Source organism: Ochlerotatus camptorhynchus, unplaced genomic scaffold (genome assembly GCF_037179485.1).
Source record: "Ochlerotatus camptorhynchus isolate MF236.1 unplaced genomic scaffold, CSIRO-AGI_Acam_v1.1 ptg000118l, whole genome shotgun sequence".
In the NCBI taxonomy this organism is placed as follows: Eukaryota; Metazoa; Arthropoda; class Insecta; order Diptera; family Culicidae; genus Ochlerotatus; species Ochlerotatus camptorhynchus.
In genome coordinates this window covers 70,997-90,003 of record NW_027040608.1, presented here as the reverse complement: position 1 = coordinate 90,003, position 19,007 = coordinate 70,997, and positions in this window count along the sequence as shown.

Here is a 19,007-nt window from a genome sequence, read left to right as displayed (position 1 = left end):
AGGTTCGCCTTACGCCACATTACATCCACTTGATCTTTCGACATGTTGTATGATGCCACACCGTCACCACAACAGTGGGCGCCTCGTCTCGTGTCCGCAGTACGTTGTTCTAGAGTTATTCCGATTACACGAGTGAATCGCGTAAATGGAATACACGTAGCATGTGGGATTTGATTTAATTGGTTCCAAAATGGAATACCCCGTGATCCCGGCGATATAGGAAGTTACTGTCTTAGGCAAACATTTTAAGGTGAATAAGGTCTTTCGGATGGTGCACATATAAGTTCAGAGCTCAGTCACTAGGCGGCGTAAGTGTATATATAAGATTTACTATGTGCTATTTATATCTCATGAACCTGACTTTCATGGAAAATACAGTCCTCAACAATGTTTTTTTTTCGGTGGACACGATTTTTCACATGAAGAACAGGTTAGTTGCGAATGCCCCCGTTACGCGGTGCTATTGCATATGTGATATTTACTATGTGCTTTATCACAAGGCCCTGACTTACTATGAAAGTACAGTCTTCTACATAGTTGGTAAGCTAACCAAGTCATATAAAATGATGGACAATAAGTGTGGAACCTACTACCCTAATAAAAATAACCATAAAGAGAGCTTAACGACGTGTTCGGAGTATCATCCAAACCACTTGTGGGATAGTTAACCCATCCGGGAGACAGTTCGTTTATGGTATTTGTTTATTAGGGCGGGGACATGGAAGGGTGTGATTGTTTTCATTATTTCTGACGTGGCTCGCACCACACAGATATTATAAAATTTAGTAAATACTTATACATGTCGTTGCATGGGATTTGACCCATGTACCTTCCGATCACCAGCCGCTTGCCTTCTCATCTGAGCTATCCTAGAATTCATCATATGGGCAATTCGATAATCAATAAAATCTTGCTTGAAAGTAAAAACCTATCAGCACTCCCGATCGCAACTCTAGCTCCTTCAAGGCCCTGTGGGAATGATTAATTCATTCATCGTTGTTTTAAATGAGACCAATTCCGAGCAAAGTCTGAGATTAAATTGAAAGCTAAATTTGATGCTGTGATTTCGCTGATAATGTTTACTCAGGTTGCTGTCGTTTTGATCGTTTTGACGGTTAAAATATCAAAATTGAGAGCAAAAAAATCATCCCGTGACATCACATTGAAAACTATTTCTGCTATCAGTGAGAGCAAACTGAGAAATAAATATGATGTCCTTTTTCTTGTTGATAACAAAACAAGAATTCAATTTGATGTTATGCTAAGGCAATGAAAACAAACATGCAACAACATATTTTTCGTGAGCCATGTGATCGATGATTATTATTTAAATTAATTAGACGTAGAACACAAATAAAAAAGGGTTGAGCTTGGGATTGCACTCACGACCTTCTACTTGGAAAGCGGAAACGGTAACCACTGCTCTACTGATTTCGTCTTGTTGGTAGACTGGACCAGTGTTGTCGAATAATGAATCTAATACGTCATTTATAAAGCATTTACAAATAATGTGATTACAACATGGATGCATAGTGGTATAAGAGCTATTATGCTGACTGTATTCACCTTTATTCAGCAATGTTGTAAAGCAATACAATGAAATCTAAACATGGGGCTAGAGAACATTTATTAGACGTCTAACAACTCCAATTTCATGAATTTACCACTTTTACGGATGTTCCGGATCGTACAGAGGACGATTCTGTGTCCCACTGGAAGACACATTGTACCAAAATGAGAACAATTAACAACTTCCCCGAAGACACCAGGAAGTTATCTCTACATATAACTTTAAAATCAGAGTTTATCAGAGTTTTATTGACTGTATATAAATTTAGTACCATTCATTTCATTTTTTTTTGTGTTCATAATAAATATTATTAACTAACTTACCTGTGTTCCATTTCTTCGATTAGGAGGAGGAGGGGCATAGTGAACAGGTGGGGCATAGTGAGTATCCCGCAGTTTGCCTCTGGATCTCCAGCTGCATGAAACAAATCAACAGGTAGTAGGTTCAATATCATTATGATATTGATCCTACCACCAACCAATTTGTTCCGAACGGCCGGAAGTCCAAGCTGGTGTACGGGATGCTCACTACCCGAGCAAAGTCGGTTAACAAAATGAAAGCAAATCGATATTAAAGTTTGCAGTTCCTATCATAATGAAAACTCATTTTGATTTCAATTGTCGCGACAGAAGTCTGATATCATATTGTGCTTTCATTATGCAGTCAAGACTTTTTAAATCAAAGCAACTTAACTTGAAGTTCTTCTGTTAATTTCTTGTTTAAAATTTAGGTCATTTTAGGTCATTCGTGACTAGCCCGAGGTGACATTTGAGCTCAAATCTTTCAGCGTGAGAAGCATGGATGCTAACCATTTACGAAAGGCCCGTATTCAGTCAAACATTATGAATGCAAAATCAGTAATCAAATTGATTTCATTGAAAGCAGAATTAGTTTTCCGTTTGATTCAACAGTGTAAAATTTTGCTCTCATTTTTGCTGTGTTAACCGTTAAGTCAACCAAAATGAGATCAAATGGAGTATTCAAAATAAGTTACATCATAACAGCAAATTTTGATTTCAATTTGATCTATAACTTTGCTCGGGTATACACCACCTCTTCACTATGCCCCTCTTACCCCTATTTCTTCCCTTGTTCGCTAGTAAGGTACCGCAGGACGAAGGAATGTTTCTTATGTACCTAGCTGCGCTTTGCTACTGCCAGAGTTGGTGCGACGTTTGCGTTCCTTATGTATCATCCACTGCTTTGTATTTATCTGTGCGGTAGATACAAAGAGAAGATATGTGCAGTTCAAAGTTGTATACAATCATTGAACGCGTCATTCGGAGAACTGTTGTGATCGTTTTTTTTGTATTCATCCATCGTTCTTCGTTTCGTTCATTCTTTTGGTGCTACACAACTGAATACTCTTATTCGGCAAAGGTGTCTGACACTTCACTCATTTGTGAATATCTATTCATGAATAGTTACGAACCTGACACACGGTAGTTCAATGGCATGTTGACAGATTTCCAAACACTGCCGTGCTTGGAACGAAGGTACCACGGGGATTGATCAAATTTGTTGAGTTTGTTGAAATCTCAACATATCAAACATCCCACTACAGTACGCGCGCCATAGTAAATGCTCTCTGTGCAATTTTCAAGGAGATAGAGGAAGATGAAACAGAAGAAACGGAGAAGGTCATTGTTGGTTCGGAGTAATTTTTCTTATCGATCGAAACGTTATTCTTTAATTTACTTCTCTTTTAATTTGTTGTTTGTTATTGATTAGTGCTTAAGACATGGAAAATAAAATAACTGAACAAAACCTGCATATTAGATAACATATTTAAAATCGTTGCAAAAATTTTCACCGTGTTACTGTGCGGGACCGAAATCTAAAAATCCGTATGCGTGTTACGATATCATACATCTCTTATGCCTGCCTTATACACTGCAGTCCAATTGGTCGACCACTACGGTTTTATTGTACAACGTACGGTTTTACCATACGCGGTTGACCAACCAGATTGTAGTGAATATGGCAGGCATTGGATATAGGGTTAACTACCCCATTTCCGGCCTATTAAGCACAACCCGCACTTAGTCTTTCTTAATCAAGCGTAGTTGAGCACAAAACGGAATGTTATTATTACTGATGGATTCCAAATTTATTTACCTTTCCGTATGTACCGTAAGATTTGATAAAGAGATATTGTAAAAAGTCTAACACTGCTTCTTGATGCCAAACTCGGCCTACGGATTCTAAACTCGGCCTACCCGCATAAACGCGAACCATAAATTGACCTTACCTAAAATGGTTAAAAATTGTTTATAATCCCTGCTAAACTTTAACTGAAATGGTTATGGAACTTTACATGAACGTTTAATGATAAAGTTTCAACCTTATGTATTATGGTTTTTTTGAACTGGACCTTACAAATAATGGGTTGTTAAGAACCATTACCGTTTCAAATTCTTGTTTTCTTCATACATTTTCGGAAAGAGAACTATATTAGAACCTTTTAACTTATGGTTTGAGAACTTTAATGGTAATGGTTATGGTAGTAAGTAAGGTCCACGAATGGTTTTGTAACATCGATCAACTTTATGTGGAATATATCGCGAATTGGTTGCCTGTAATTTACTGATTACCAATTCACGATATATTCCACGTAAAGTTGAGCGATAATACAAAACCATTAATGGACCTTACTGACTACCATAACCATTACCATTAAAGTTCTCAAATCATAAGTAAAAACGTTCTTATATAGTTCTCTTTCTGAAAATGTATGGAGAAAACAAGAATTTGGAATGGTAATGGTTCTTAACAACCCATTATTTGTAAGGTCCAGTTCCAAAAAACCTTAATACATAAGGTTGAAACTTTATCATTAAACGTTCATGTAAAGTTCCATAACCATTTCAGTTAAAGTTTAGCAGGGATTATAAACGATTTTTAACCATTTTAGGTAAGGTCAATTTATGGTTCGCGTTTATGCGGGTAACGCATTGAAACGCCATTGAAACGCCAATGAATTCACTTCGGCCTATCGGATGAAGAAAAAAATTGATTCGGTTGGAGCGCTTCTTTTGTTTTTGCGAATAATGGGTGCAAACCTTTATATCACGCGTTCTCATTGACTTCGTTCCGTAGCTTATTAACTTAAGTATCGTACCAAATGCACAAGTGAATTGACTAACTCTGAAATCATGGATTTATTTGAAGTTTTCTGCTCGATAGGCCCAAAATGGGCGATTAGGCCGAAGTAGTTCTCTACCCTACTGATTTTGATCAATGAGCAGTAAAATTTGCAGCGCAATTAGCAAACATTGAAATTCAAAGGTATTCTGCAACGATTTTGAATATGCTTGCGTGTTTTTATAATTCTGAGTGAGTAAAGAATGCACCATCAAATCCGCAAAAAAAAAATCTTAAAATAGTATCTGTAGCGCTCGCGATAGTATTGTAAAAACCTACAAAACAGGAAAAAAAAACCTAATTTTCGGTAAAAAGTAACGTTTAAAAATAGGTAATTATTAACGTTAACGATTCTCAACCAACAATACCTAATTTTAGGTAATTGATGTTTACCGATAATTTAGGTATGTGCACTTTTGTGCGATTATCGTTATTTTTACCGACTTTTAGGTATTCCTGTCTTAGCGTGATGGCTCAGAGCTTTTGGCGGGAATCAACTGAGAAAGAGCAAACCAATTTTAAACTTGAGAAAATTTTCAAGCAATCAATGGAAAGCTTGCAAAATAAAATTGGTCGACTCCGCAGTACCCAGTTGTAGACCAATAATTGAAAAGGTACTATCAACTTTTATAAACATAACCTTGAATATTCTTTCCTTGCCAATCGAAGGTAAATTACCAGCATCATCGGTTAGGGGAAACTTTCCACAACCTAAAGATGGCGTTAGTTTGTATAGGTGAGCCTTGAGTCACGAAAAAACGGTTTCCGAAATTTTGTTCGCAATAGCTGATGTGTTATTTTCTTTTGATGGTCGTAATTTGCTCGATTGGTTCCACTATTTGACAGCTCAATTTCTTCCCGAGATTCTATCCGCCAATATGAATATAGCGACTATAGTTCCAACCCAGTGTGAAACCGAATTTTTTGTCAGTGCGAACCCTAGTGCGAACCTCAACCTGGTAGGTTAAAAAAAACAAACGATCAAACTGACGTTTTTCAGAAAACAACCCGCATAAACGCGAACCATAAATTGACCTTACCTAAAATGGTTAAAAATTGTTTATAATCCCTGCTAAACTTTAACTGAAATGGTTATGGAACTTTACATGAACGTTTAATGATAAAGTTTCAACCTTATGTATTATGGTTTTTTGGAACTGGACCTTACAAATAATGGGTTGTTAAGAACCATTACCGTTCCAAATTCTTGTTTTCTCCATACATTTTCGGAAAGAAACTATATTAGAACCTTTTAACTTATGGTTTGAGAACTTTAATCGTAATGGTTATGGTAGTCAGTAAGGTCCACGAATGGTTTTGTAACATCGATCAACTTTATGTGGAATATATCGCGAATTGGTTGCCTGTAATTTACTGATTACCAATTCACGATATATTCCACGTAAAGTTGAGCGATAATACAAAACCATTAATGGACCTTACTGACTACCATAACCATTACCATTAATGTTCTCAAATCATAAGTAAAAACGTTCTTATATAGTTCTCTTTCTGAAAATGTATGGAGAAAACAAGAATTTGGAATGGTAATGGTTCTTAACAACCCATTATTTGTAAGGTCCAGTTCCAAAAAACCATAATACATAAGGTTGAAACTTTATCATTAAACGTTCATGTAAAGTTCCATAACCATTTCAGTTAAAGTTTAGCAGGGATTATAAACAATTTTTAACCATTTTAGGTAAGGTCAATTTATGGTTCGCGTTTATGCGGGAAGCGGAGCCAATCTTGATACTTGATACCCGATCCAGGTTGGAACAACATAAATAAATTCGCTACAGCCTACATCGTGCTCTCTTGCCGTGCGGATCTATTTGCTTTTTGCATCAGGAAGTGTTACCATAGAGGTAACTCTAAAACTAGTGTCCCGAAGAAACGTACTCAACTTTTTGACTCTGCTCTGGTACACTCAAAAATATTATTAAACAATGATAGATTAAAAATAAATCAATTAATGATTACGCCATAAATATACATTGAGTAGATTAAAATTTGCTTTCTAAATTATACTAAGTTCAAATAACGGTGTGGAATTCGTTCAGCGTATAATTGGAAAGCTGTCAATCGCGTTAGTTTAAATTATGAAATCCATGGAAATGGCATTTTAATTGCACGAACTCCGTTCCTGTAGGAAGATCTACACGAAACGAAAATCAATTATTTAATTCATGTTTCACTTATACATTTTTGCCAAAGCATCAGCCTTATACATTCCATAAGACAAACCACATAGGTCCTATTAGAATGCATAAAAGGTATGTGTGACCGCTTATACATTTCATTTGACACATGATCTTTATTAACTTTTTGCAAGGCGTCTGCTTATTAGTTGACTTATACATTTTATGAATAATCAGCAATGGAAATTTGCCAAAAGGTATAAGGAGATTTCTATCCGTGTAAAGGAATCAGCTACGAAAGAGGATAAAATCCAACTGTCCGGTGGACTGCTGAAGCTCAAGAATGAATCCGAAACGGAATTGTGACCGATCAACGGTGAGCTGACTGCATGGGACAGTTTTACGGAGTCCCTTGTGAGGCCTCAGTTTGCCGGTGCAAGGCAGCATGATTCGCACGAGCTGGTCAGACATTTACTGGAGAGATGAGGATCAAAGAATTAAGGTATTGAGCTACGTCGCTTTGGAGTGATGATGAATCTAATTCTTTCCTTTGTCCACAGATACCAACTGATGATCCTGCTTTCGTTCGGCTACAGCAGAACCTTCGAAAACTACACGAAACGAAAATCATTTATTTTATCCATGTGTTTCACTTATACATTTTTGCCAAAACATCAGCCTTATACCACAAACGAAGTGACAGACGGAGCGGCTCGAAATTTGATTTGACGCACTTACATTTACAATTTTCGAGTGTACCTCACGGCAACACTATCTACTCATATGTACTAGATTAAACTAGGGGGTACCGCCTGTTATCTCTTTTTCTCTAACGAAAATTGAAAGGGAGAGCCTGTTGTCAAACAGCATGTCATTATATCGCTTCTTTTGTATAATGAAAGACCATAGGCCAAAATGATTAGGGATGAACACATCGGGTTAACATTTGCTTACAAGTAAACGATGTTGAGCTGTCAATGACTCGCGCTTGTTGCAATTGTTGCTACAGATTTCTTCAGTCCGTGCTAGAAGCCTAAGTCACAGTCATTCGCGACCGAGAAGACATAGACATCGTTGTTGGACGCCAAACAGAACCCGGCCATACTCGGTATGCTGGTATACATTCACTCCTCCGTAGCGGAACTGGAAGGATCCACCCAAGCTGCCGGATATCAGTTTTGTCTGCTCCAGCTTCTTCTTATTATTCTGCAGAACCAGACAGTGCGAGTACTGGTCGTGTTTGCCAAACCAACCGGTGGAATACTAATCTGAAAGCCGATTTCTTAGGCACGTTGCATTTGTCGCAGTAGATCGTCACTTGCCGCTGCACTTTCATGGAGCGGATTACAATCGCCGTGGCAGTAGTTTCGTCGTACAGATCGATATCAACCCGATAGGTATGGCCAGCATGCTTCGCGTAGTGACGCTCGCTCATGTCACGGGGAATCCTTTCCGAACAGGCGGCGCATTGAAACTTCTGTACGAATCGATCGGGACATAGGATTTGATGTCACGCTTTTGTCTCTTGTTTTTGAATTGCGGACTGTTCGAAAAAAGTTTAAAACTCTGCAGGAAATTCAAAAATATGAAACTTTTTCTGAACTTGTACAGATAAAGTTCTGTTAATCTCATTTCTTTTTTTTTTCCTTTGATTTGTTTTTCGTCGATCTGGTTTTCCGTACTGAGCACCAATGCTACCGATGCCAGCACTGATAAAAATCCCCTTATACCTTTTGGCAAATTTCCATTGCTGATTATTCATAAAATGTATAATGTGATTATTCATAAAAAACGAAATTTATTATTTCTCCTTTCCAATATTAATAATAAATTTTTAATGTGCCCAAAATTCAACCGTAAAATTCATTGTAATTTCGTTATTTTATTATATTTTTTTTTGCGGCCATCCTCGGTATGCATTCGTTACTCCGTAGCGGAACCGGAAGCTCTCGACGAGGGCGATCTAAAGGAGGAAAATTTACTCCAAAATCATGCCGAGATCCATCGAATCAAAAAGGCGATCGACGTGCTGGAGTTGAGAATGAAGGAGGATCGGATGAAACCGATTTTTTTTAAATTTATTACGGCTAGAGATGCTGTATGTCAAGCGTTTGAGCATGATTGCGGTACGATGCACTATTCTGGACTGGTCTACTATACGTGGCAAAACTAGTCATTATACCTGCTACGTGTACCTTGTTACCTGAAGACGAGGAGGGAATCTTCGGATTCATGGAGGAGGACATCAGAAATGAGGAAACTCGTATGCGAGGACAAAAGTGTTACATCTGCAAGGGTTGATGTTATGTCATGCTCATGGGAGGGGGGGGGGGGTCTAAGATTTTGTGACAAGCAATGCATTAGGTATAGGAAAAACGTCACTATAGGGGTGGGGGGTAAATTTCTCTTCGATTTAGCGTGAAATAATTAATGCATGGGCCCCAAGGAACGGTATGCGAACGTTTTGTGTTGCACGAAGAAGTGCTTCCGTTCATTTCAGACGCTTTGTGGGATGCAGAATGAGTGCCTGTCGCATTACGTGGATACGTTCCAGTCGTGGTGCGATAAGCACGTAGCGCTGGTGGGTAAGGTGAAATAATCCGGGACCGAAGCCTGTGGGATTTGCTACGATGAGATGGGACCGTACAGGAAGCTGGAATCGATTCGTGCTGTCAGAATGTCTGGTTCCATCGGAGCTGCATGGCACAGTTTGCCCAATCGGCGGGGTACTTTTTCAAGTGCCCTTTGTGCAACAACAAGGACGACTTTAGTCAGCAGATGCAGCAGCGTGGCATTTATATTCCGGAAAAGTAAGTGAAGCAGAGGTGGGTATTTGAATACTGAATATTTTATTTTATTTGTTCCAGGGATGCCTCGTGGGAGCCTGAACCGAATGCATTCAACGATCAGTTGGAACGTCCTTCGGAGTGTGACGCTGAAGCGTGTCGCTGTCGGTATGGGCGAGATTACGATTGCAAGCGTTGGGATATGATCCTGTGTGCAACGTGCGGTTCGACTTGTCGCTACGATCAGTGCATGGAGGTTCCCTCGAAGAACTATGTTTGCACCTTTTGTCTTCCGATTGTTTGAAGCTAGCCGAGGCTTCCCGAAGAGCGGAAGCAGCTTGACGTGCGGAAGCCAGTAGCAGAGAGGGGAGTTCTAGGGGCTGATCTCGTGGCAGACGTCATATTAAATCGGATGATTCAGATTCTGAAGAGTCAGTTGCATCGACGACCAAACGCAAATCTCAGAAAAGACGAACCACAAAAGACAGTGACGACAGTGAATCCGATCTGGTTTCTAAACGAAAGAAACCAGCGTCGAAGCGACGGCTGTCCACGTCTTCGTCTAGTTCTTCCTCGTTCGTTTCTTCGAATGGCGAAGAAATCAGTCTGGAGGAACTGATCAAGAAGATTCCACTGCCACGAGGAACTTCCGTCGAAAAATTGCTTCGAGCCAAATCGGTCGTATCAAATCGTTGACTTCTTCGGACAATGAAGACGAAGCATCCTCCGCCGGATCGTCGACCGTGTTCGATTTCAACTATCGTGTGAATTTAACCAAAAAAGCAGTGCCGAAAATCGATGGTAGAATTGCAGTCGATCAAAGAGTTCATCCATTCCGACACGGACACGCTAACGGACGCCTCGGTGGGACAGGAGATCGTGCGTCCCAAGACGCCTGCCAGAAATCTTTTGGAAAACTGTTCAAATTGTAGCTTTTCGGGTCGAAAACCGTCCCACGAAAACGGTCCACCAGCGAGTCTGATCCGGAGTACGTTACAGCGAAGAAAATTAGGTTGATTTAATTTTAATGGTGACGTTCCTTAGACGGTGAATTTTCCAGCACTAGTCAGGTCTTTCCCACGGCGCAGTGGATTACTGCCAACGGTGCCACCTCAAGTGGGAATGCGATTCGAAACCGTTGATGCTCAAAAGTGAGAAAATGTTCCGGATTTCACTACCCACATTAAGCGAATGTCAGCTGGTATCACGCTGCTTTCAGGTACTGAGGGAGAACCTTCCAAAACTTCTAGTGTTTGGACTGGTGGAGATTGCTAAAGTATGATCCCGATGAAAACATTTTGCGTATACGTATGCGTGACGTAGTGTGCGTAAGATAAACGTCAGCAATCTCTATGACACAAAGAATGCACCTGAAACCGACGGAGAATCGCAAGTGCTGTGGTGAGGCAGAAGGAAACAAGTTAGCACTTTCATTATCACGACGTTCTTATCCATAATTTGTGACGTAACGTTGGATCATGCGTAAGAACACCGTGAGAACGAAAGAGTTGTCAACATTCCTTCTGCCGCACCTACAGTAACGCACACGGTTCCCGCGCTGATTGTTCCTTACTTTCTCACTCTAATCAAAATTTCCTTCGATGAGTGAGAAAACAGCACCACGTTAACGCGAGCGAGAACGAGGGTTGCCAGATCATTGCACACAAAACCAACTTGAATTAATTCAAAGCAAAAATACTAGCGAACCTGGCGGTGAGGGGCGGAAGGTGGACTAAAATTCTATTACAGAGAACCACATTATTTTAAATAATTTCTTCGGAGAAAGTCGTCTGTCACTTCGTTTGTGCTTATACATTCCATAAGACAAACCACATAGGTCCTATAAGATTGCATAAAAGGTATGTGTGACCGCTTATACATTTCATTTGACACATGAGCTTCATTAACTTTTTGCAAGGCGTCTGCTTATTAGTTGACTTATACATTTTATGTATAATCAGCAATAGAAATTTGCCAAAAGGTATAAGGAAATTTCTATCCGTGTATATGAAGAAAAACGTTACATTTTACGGCGTGCAAGCAGCTGATCGGATCTTCCATCCGTAGCGGGTGTTTCGGGGCTTTCTTGTGTCAAGTCTCACCTGCCAGGATTCCTACCACGTGTCCTCGCAGTACGTCCGGAACCGGATTACGGCTTTGGTGCTCCTTCTATGTGGAACCTGCAAACCAATGAGTCATAAGAAGTGCCGACGTGTCACGAAAGTCAATCGTGTCGCTGCCAAGATGGACAATAACCTGCTCAATTCGAATGCCACGATTATGGGTGCCATAGGGCCATAAATGGGAATGGATTTCGGTGCCGGTGGTGAGTCCGAGGCAGATGACGATGAAATGTTCGATGCAGATGTGGAAGACAATCTAACGGACTCGGGCACCATGCACGGAGCTAATTCGAGCCAAATCTTTCTAATAGAAATAAAATACTCACCAGTATCCTAGGGGAAGGGCAGCTCCAAGTATCAGTATCAATACCGATGGTGGAAATATTAAATATTTTAATATATGTGATATTTGCGAATCTTATACTTAGTCTGACAGTTGTTTTTTGTTTGTTTTTGGCTATTTTTGTTTTAAGTGTACATTTGACATTCGTTTAATCAAAAAGTATTTCACACGAGAGGCAAGTCATTCCTTTGTGTTTTTGCTGGCCACCGCCACTAAAATCCGCTCCTTGTTCTCATAAATTCGGCATTTTTTGGTAGCTGTTCTCAGTGCACATAATCGGCCGCACTTCCATTCCCAGGAATTAATTTCCACGAATTCTTCATCGTCTGTAAACCAATGTGCTGTTCTCCTATGGAACGGGAATCGATTGACAACGCCGCCCCTGTTAACGGAAGCCCAGAGTGATGGTTCCGTGGTCGTATTACGCTCGATTCGCCATGAGAATGCAACTTGGAGAGATTTGTTGCTGGGGGAACGTCCAGTACCGTTTTTATCATGAAAAGCCGAAGTCGAAATCGATCAGAGCTATCGAAAACGAAAATCTAGGCAAAAATTATGACAAACAGAAGGCTGCAGTAAACATTAACAACAACGGTGCAACGTCATTGAGTGTACACTGTAACTTGCAAGTACCCATTAATGGGTATAAAAGTACCCATGATTAGTAAGTATATGAAGCTGTCAAATAATGGGTAATTGAATATTTTTGGAAATGGGTTCTTTTGTACCCATCTTTTTTACCCCTTCGGGGAAGAAAAATGAGTATTATTTTACCCATTATTGGGTGAAAATTATCTTGATCAATAGTGAATACTGTCTAACACAAATCATCTTACGAGGATTTCAAAATGGTTTTTTTATGTCATCTGTGCCTAATAAAATGAGTATTGAAATGTAAGTATTTATTTGGAATATATCTAGGCGGTGAACATTATGAAATTCAGAAGAACTTTAATAATTTTAATTTGCTTAATTTCAGATCCACAAGGAAGTGGCCGTGCACAAAGTGTTCCAGGAAAGGATGGCAAGAAGGAATTTCCGATGCAAAAGCAACACATTGCACAGCAGGGACAGGGTATGCCAAGTTGGAAAGCGGTATGATCCTTCTAGGAGCACAAGAAGACTCTGCGGATGTAAGTGAACCTCCCGGAAGTGGCAATAATTATGCATTTTAACAATCATTATTATCGAAATAAATGAAAACAAGTTATTAATGTTAATGTTTCCGCCATTTCAATGATATATGTGTAAAATGAAATTAAAATTAATCTCTAAATAGCTCAATTATCGAAAATGTATACTTTTTACCCATTTTCTAAATCGTTTCATTTCTGAAAATGGGTAAAAAGTACCCGATGATTTGACGTACAAGCTCTTTACCCATTATTGGGTAAAGACGTTTTACCCATTTTATGAGTTTACCCACTTTACTTCGAAATGGGTACTTTTTCACCCATTAATGGGTACTTGCCAGTTACAGTGTATGCGTTAAAGTTACACTGTTATTTTTTTTTACTTTGAAGCTTTCCGCTTGACAGTTAATATCATTAATATTTGTACTAAAAATTATAATATCTACCAATTTGAGCAATTTTTACATCAAATATTACTTCAGATCAAGTTGTACTACCCCTAGCCAGTATCTCTATTTTTAGTTATTATTTACAAAAGGAAAAAAAATGAAGCATGCAATAAAATTAATGACAGCAGCATCAAAGCCCAAACACGAATTAATAACGATTATATATAGATAGAATACGTGCGCTTTATTCACTGCTATGTATAAAGCAATTTTATACTAAGTTCGTATTCTCATCCTTTAAACCCAGCAATGCGTCGGACAGGAGAGTTGTGATTTAGCGTACATTTTAATCTATTTAGATTTAAAAATCTTTTGAGTATCTTCACTCAAAAATATTACTATGCACAGATAGATTAAAATTTAATCATTTTATGCTTAATCAATATTTATACATTGAATCTAATTCTTTTTTTGTCAAAATTATACTAAGTCTGAATACCGATGAAGTATTCGTTCAGCGTATACTGCTGATTTAGCCTTTGACATGAGTTAAAAAAAGTGAGCAGAATCCAGGACAGAAAACCGACGGAGGAAATTGAAGTGGGGATCGGTCGATGTGCGGTATAAGAGGTGAGGAGAAAGGAAACTAGTGGACTCTTTCGTTCTCGCGTCTTCTTAGGCAGCAACAGACGTGACGTCACGTCTGCTGTTGCATAAGAACACCGTCAGAATGAAAAAGTCCACTAGTTTCCTTTCTCCTCACCTCTTATACCGCACATCGGGGATCGGTCAGATGACAACAGTCCCAGAGACCTGACGCAAGACGACTGGAAGAATATCTTCCGATGCTTCCGATGGATGATGATGGATTAAGGTGAGTTGATATTTATGTTGAAGTTTACTTAGGCATCACTTCGTTCGATCTGTTGACATTTTTTTTTATGAAATCATTTCCCAAATTAAACTATCCTTTCTGCTCGACCCGTTCTAACCTCTAATTCCAGCGATGAAGATGCCAAGTATGTCTTCCTGCCGTAGTATAAGACATTTCAAGAGCAAATTTTCATTATGTCGTAAGTAACATTCGCACCAATCCGAGAAAAATAAAGTTTTGTTTTGATGACCGAAAAGTTATTCCTATTTCCAAGTAAACACATATAATCTCATAGTGATAGCAATGTTTAACATATTTAGCAGGGTTTTAATCATACAAATGCAAATCGCTAGCTTTCATGCTAAAAAATACTGGTTTTTGAGTCAAAAGTTATTATACGTCGTTTGGTGGCCCCTATTGTTACTTAAGTCAAAGTGTATTTACCAGGATATTCGGGAGAATTATCAATTACGTCTCCTTACGTGCAGCCCATTAATCATTTTAGGACTACCGAAATCATCTTAGCAACAAACAGTTCGATTTATTCACTTTAATAATGAGAAAGCGAAACGACGAACGTACACTTTTCACGGGTTTCTCAGCGCTGTTACTTAAGTCAAACGGCATCTCCATAGAAATTGGGTGACTTAAGTAACATCGAAAACTATTTTGATCGGAAGGTGATTACGTCAAAAAGCAATTTGGCTGGCAAATAAATTTAAAAATGGGATTTGATCCTATATTCGGACAGTATATAGTGTAATAGCAGGAGAATCGATTGACACTCAGGGTTATTCTGCGTGGCGTATGAGGTGAGACGACAATTGTCACCTCGCAGTCACATGACTCTTCTCACTCTATTCCGACAGTCGACTCGGGTGAGGTGAGAGGTTCATTCTTGGGTGAGTTGCAAAGTGACTCGGTGTTCATTCGCCGAAATGTCAGTTTGCTTTGTTTTCCGAAGAAGGCCCATGCAGTCTTTGTAGGTTCATTTGTCAGTTTAATCGCAGGTTTTTAGTTTTTACTATGAACATGCGTTTCGAGTCGTATTTCATGTCAAACAAGGTAGATTAAATATTTTATTATTTTCTTAAACATAATCCGCGTTCACATGTTCGAAATCATGCATAAAAACATCATTTAAATGGATTAAAAATGTTCGGCCTGTGCTAGACCCTTTCAGTTTTGGCTGTTTGTTGTTTTCGGTTGCGGACGAAGATTTTTTTTTCCAATCGTGGTTTTTTTTTAATTAGGGTCCAGGTTCCAGTGTATTCCTCCATTTACGAACCACACCGGCGGTTCGTAAATCGAAATAGACGTAAAAAACATTATTTGCGATTTATTTCCTAAAAAGTTTTTGGAAAATTTTGTCGAATACCGCACAAAATGGGTATTTTTTGGTATCTGGGTGACGTACGGAGACCGGAAATCAACGTCTGACGTTATTTTTATTTCAATATGGCGGCTTCCGGTTAGAGAAAAGCTGGGAAGTACTGCAAAATAACCAACAACATGGGTATTTTTGGAATCTTGGTGACGTGTAGGGACTGGAAATCGATGTCTGAAGCCTTTTTGAAATTCAATATGGCTGCTTCCGGTGCGAGAAAAACTTGTACATTCTGTCAAATACTCCACAATATGGGTATTTTTGGAGTCAGAGTGACGTTTGAGGACCGGAAATCGATGTCTGACGGCATTTTGACATTCAAGATGGCGGCTTCTGGTTAAAGAAAAACTTGGAAATTCGGTCAAGTACCCCTCAATATGGATATTTTTGGAATCCGGGTGACGTGTAGAGACCGGAAAACCATGTCTGACGTCCTTCTGAAACTCAATATGGCGGCTTCCGGTTAGTGAAAAACTGGGAAATAATGCCAAATTACCCACAATATTGGTATTTTTGTAGACGGGGTGCTGTGTAAGGACCCTTAATCGATGTCTGACGCCATTTTGAATTCAAGATGGCTGCTTCCGGTGGGAGAAAAACTGGGAATTATTGCCAAATTACCCACAGTAGGAGTATTTTTGGAATCTTGGTGACGTGTAGGGTTCGGAAATCGATGTCTGAGGCCATTTTGAATTCAAGATGGCGGCTTCCGGTTGGAGAAAAACTTGAAAATTATGTCTAATACCCCTCAATATGGGTATTTTTAGAATTGGGGTGACGTATAGGGTCCGGAAATAGATGTCTGACGCCATTTTGAATTCAAGATGGCGGCTTCCGGTGGGAGAAAAACTGGGAATTATTGCCAAATTACCCACAGTAGGAGTATTTTTGGAATCTTGGTGACGTGTAGGGTTCGGAAATCGATGTCTGAGGCCATTTTGAATTCAAGATGGCGGCTTCCGGTTGGAGAAAAACTTGAAAATTATGTCTAATACCCCTCAATATGGGTATTTTTAGAATTGGGGTGACGTATAGGGTCCGGAAATAGATGTCTGACGCCATTTTGAATTCAAGATGGCGGCTTCCGGTGGGAGAAAAACTGGGAATTATTGCCAAATTACCCACAGTAGGAGTATTTTTGGAATCTTGGTGACGTGTAGGGTTCGGAAATCGATGTCTGAGGCCATTTTGAATTCAAGATGGCGGCTTCCGGTTGGAGAAAAACTTGAAAATTATGTCTAATACCCCTCAATATGGGTATTTTTAGAATTGGGGTGACGTATAGGGTCCGGAAATAGATGTCTGACGCCATTTTGAATTCAAGATGGCGGCTTCCGGTGGGAGAAAAATTGAGAATTATTGCCAAATTACCCACAGTAGGAGTATTTTTGGAATCTTGGTGACGTGTAGGGTTCGGAAATCGAAGTCTGAGGCCATTTTGAATTCAAAATGGCGGCTTCCGGTGGGAGAAAAACTGGGAATTATTGCCAAATTACCCACAGTAGGAGTATTTTTGGAATCTTGGTACGTGTAGGGTTCGGAAATCGATGTCTGAGGCCATTTTGAATTCAAGATGGCGGCTTCCGGTGGGAGAAAAACTTGAAAATTATGTCTAATACCCCTCAATATGGGTATTTTTAGAATTGGGGTGACGTATAGGGTCCGGAAATAGATGTCTGACGCCATTTTGAATTCAAGATGGCGGCTTCCGGTGGGAGAAAAACTGGGAATTATTGCCAAATTACCCACAGTAGGAGTATTTTTGGAATCTTGGTGACGTGTAGGGTTCGGAAATCGATGTCTGAGGCCATTTTGAATTCAAGATGGCGGCTTCCGGTTGGAGAAAAACTTGAAAATTATGTCTAATACCCCTCAATATGGGTATTTTTAGAATTGGGGTGACGTATAGGGTCCGGAAATAGATGTCTGACGCCATTTTGAATTCAAGATAGCGGCTTCCGGTTGGAGAAAAACTTGAAAATTATGTCTAATACCCCTCAATATGGGTATTTTTAGAATTGAGGTGACGTATAGGGTCCGGAAATAGATGTCTGACGCCATTTTGAATTCAAGATGGCGGCTTCCGGTGAGAGAAAAACTTGAAAATTATGTCTAATACCCCTCAATATGGGTATTTTTAGAATTGGGGTGACGTATAGGGTCCGGAAATAGATGTCTGACGCCATTTTGAATTCAAGATGGCGGCTTCCGGTGGGAGAAAAACTGGGAATTATTACCAAATTACCCACAGTAGGAGTATTTTTGGAATCGGGGTGACGTGTAGGGACCGGAAATCGATGTCTAACACTTTTTTGAAATCCAATATGGCGGCTTCCGGTTAGAGAAAAACTGGGCAATACTGCGAAATTACCCACAATATGGGTATTTTTGGAATCGGGGTGACGGTTAGAACTGGAAATCGATGTCTAACGCTTTTTTGAAATCCAATATGGTGGCTTCCGGTTAGAGAAAAACTGGGCAATACTGCAAAATTACCCACAATAAGGGTTTTTTTTAAAATCTTGGTGATGTGTAGGGACCGAAAAACCATGTCTGACGCCTTTTTGAAATTAAAGATGGCGGCTTCCGGTTAGAGAAAAACTTGGAAATACTACCAAATTACCCACAATATGGGTATTTTTGGAATCGGAATGACGTGTAGGGACCGGAAATCGATGTCTAAAGCCATTTTGAATTTAAGATGGTGGCTTCCGGTTAGAGAAAAACTTAGAAATTTTCTCAAATGTTGCACCATATGGGTATTTTTGGAGTTGGGATTACGTGTAAGGGCCGGAAATCGATGTCTGCGGCCATTGTGAAATTAAACATGGCGGATTCTGGTTGGAGAAAAACTTGAAAATTAAGTCAAATTCCTTTCAATGTGTGTATTTTTGGAATCTTAGTGAAGTGTAAGGACTGGAAACCCATGTCTGATACCATTTTGAATTCCATATGCCAGCTTTCGGTTAGAGAAAAGCTGGGAACTACTGCCAAATTATCCACATTATGGGTATTTTTGGAGTCTTGATGACGTGTAGGGACCGAACATCGATGTCTGGCGTTTTGAAATTCAAGATGGCTGCTTACGGCAAGAGAAAAACTTGTAAATTCTCTCAA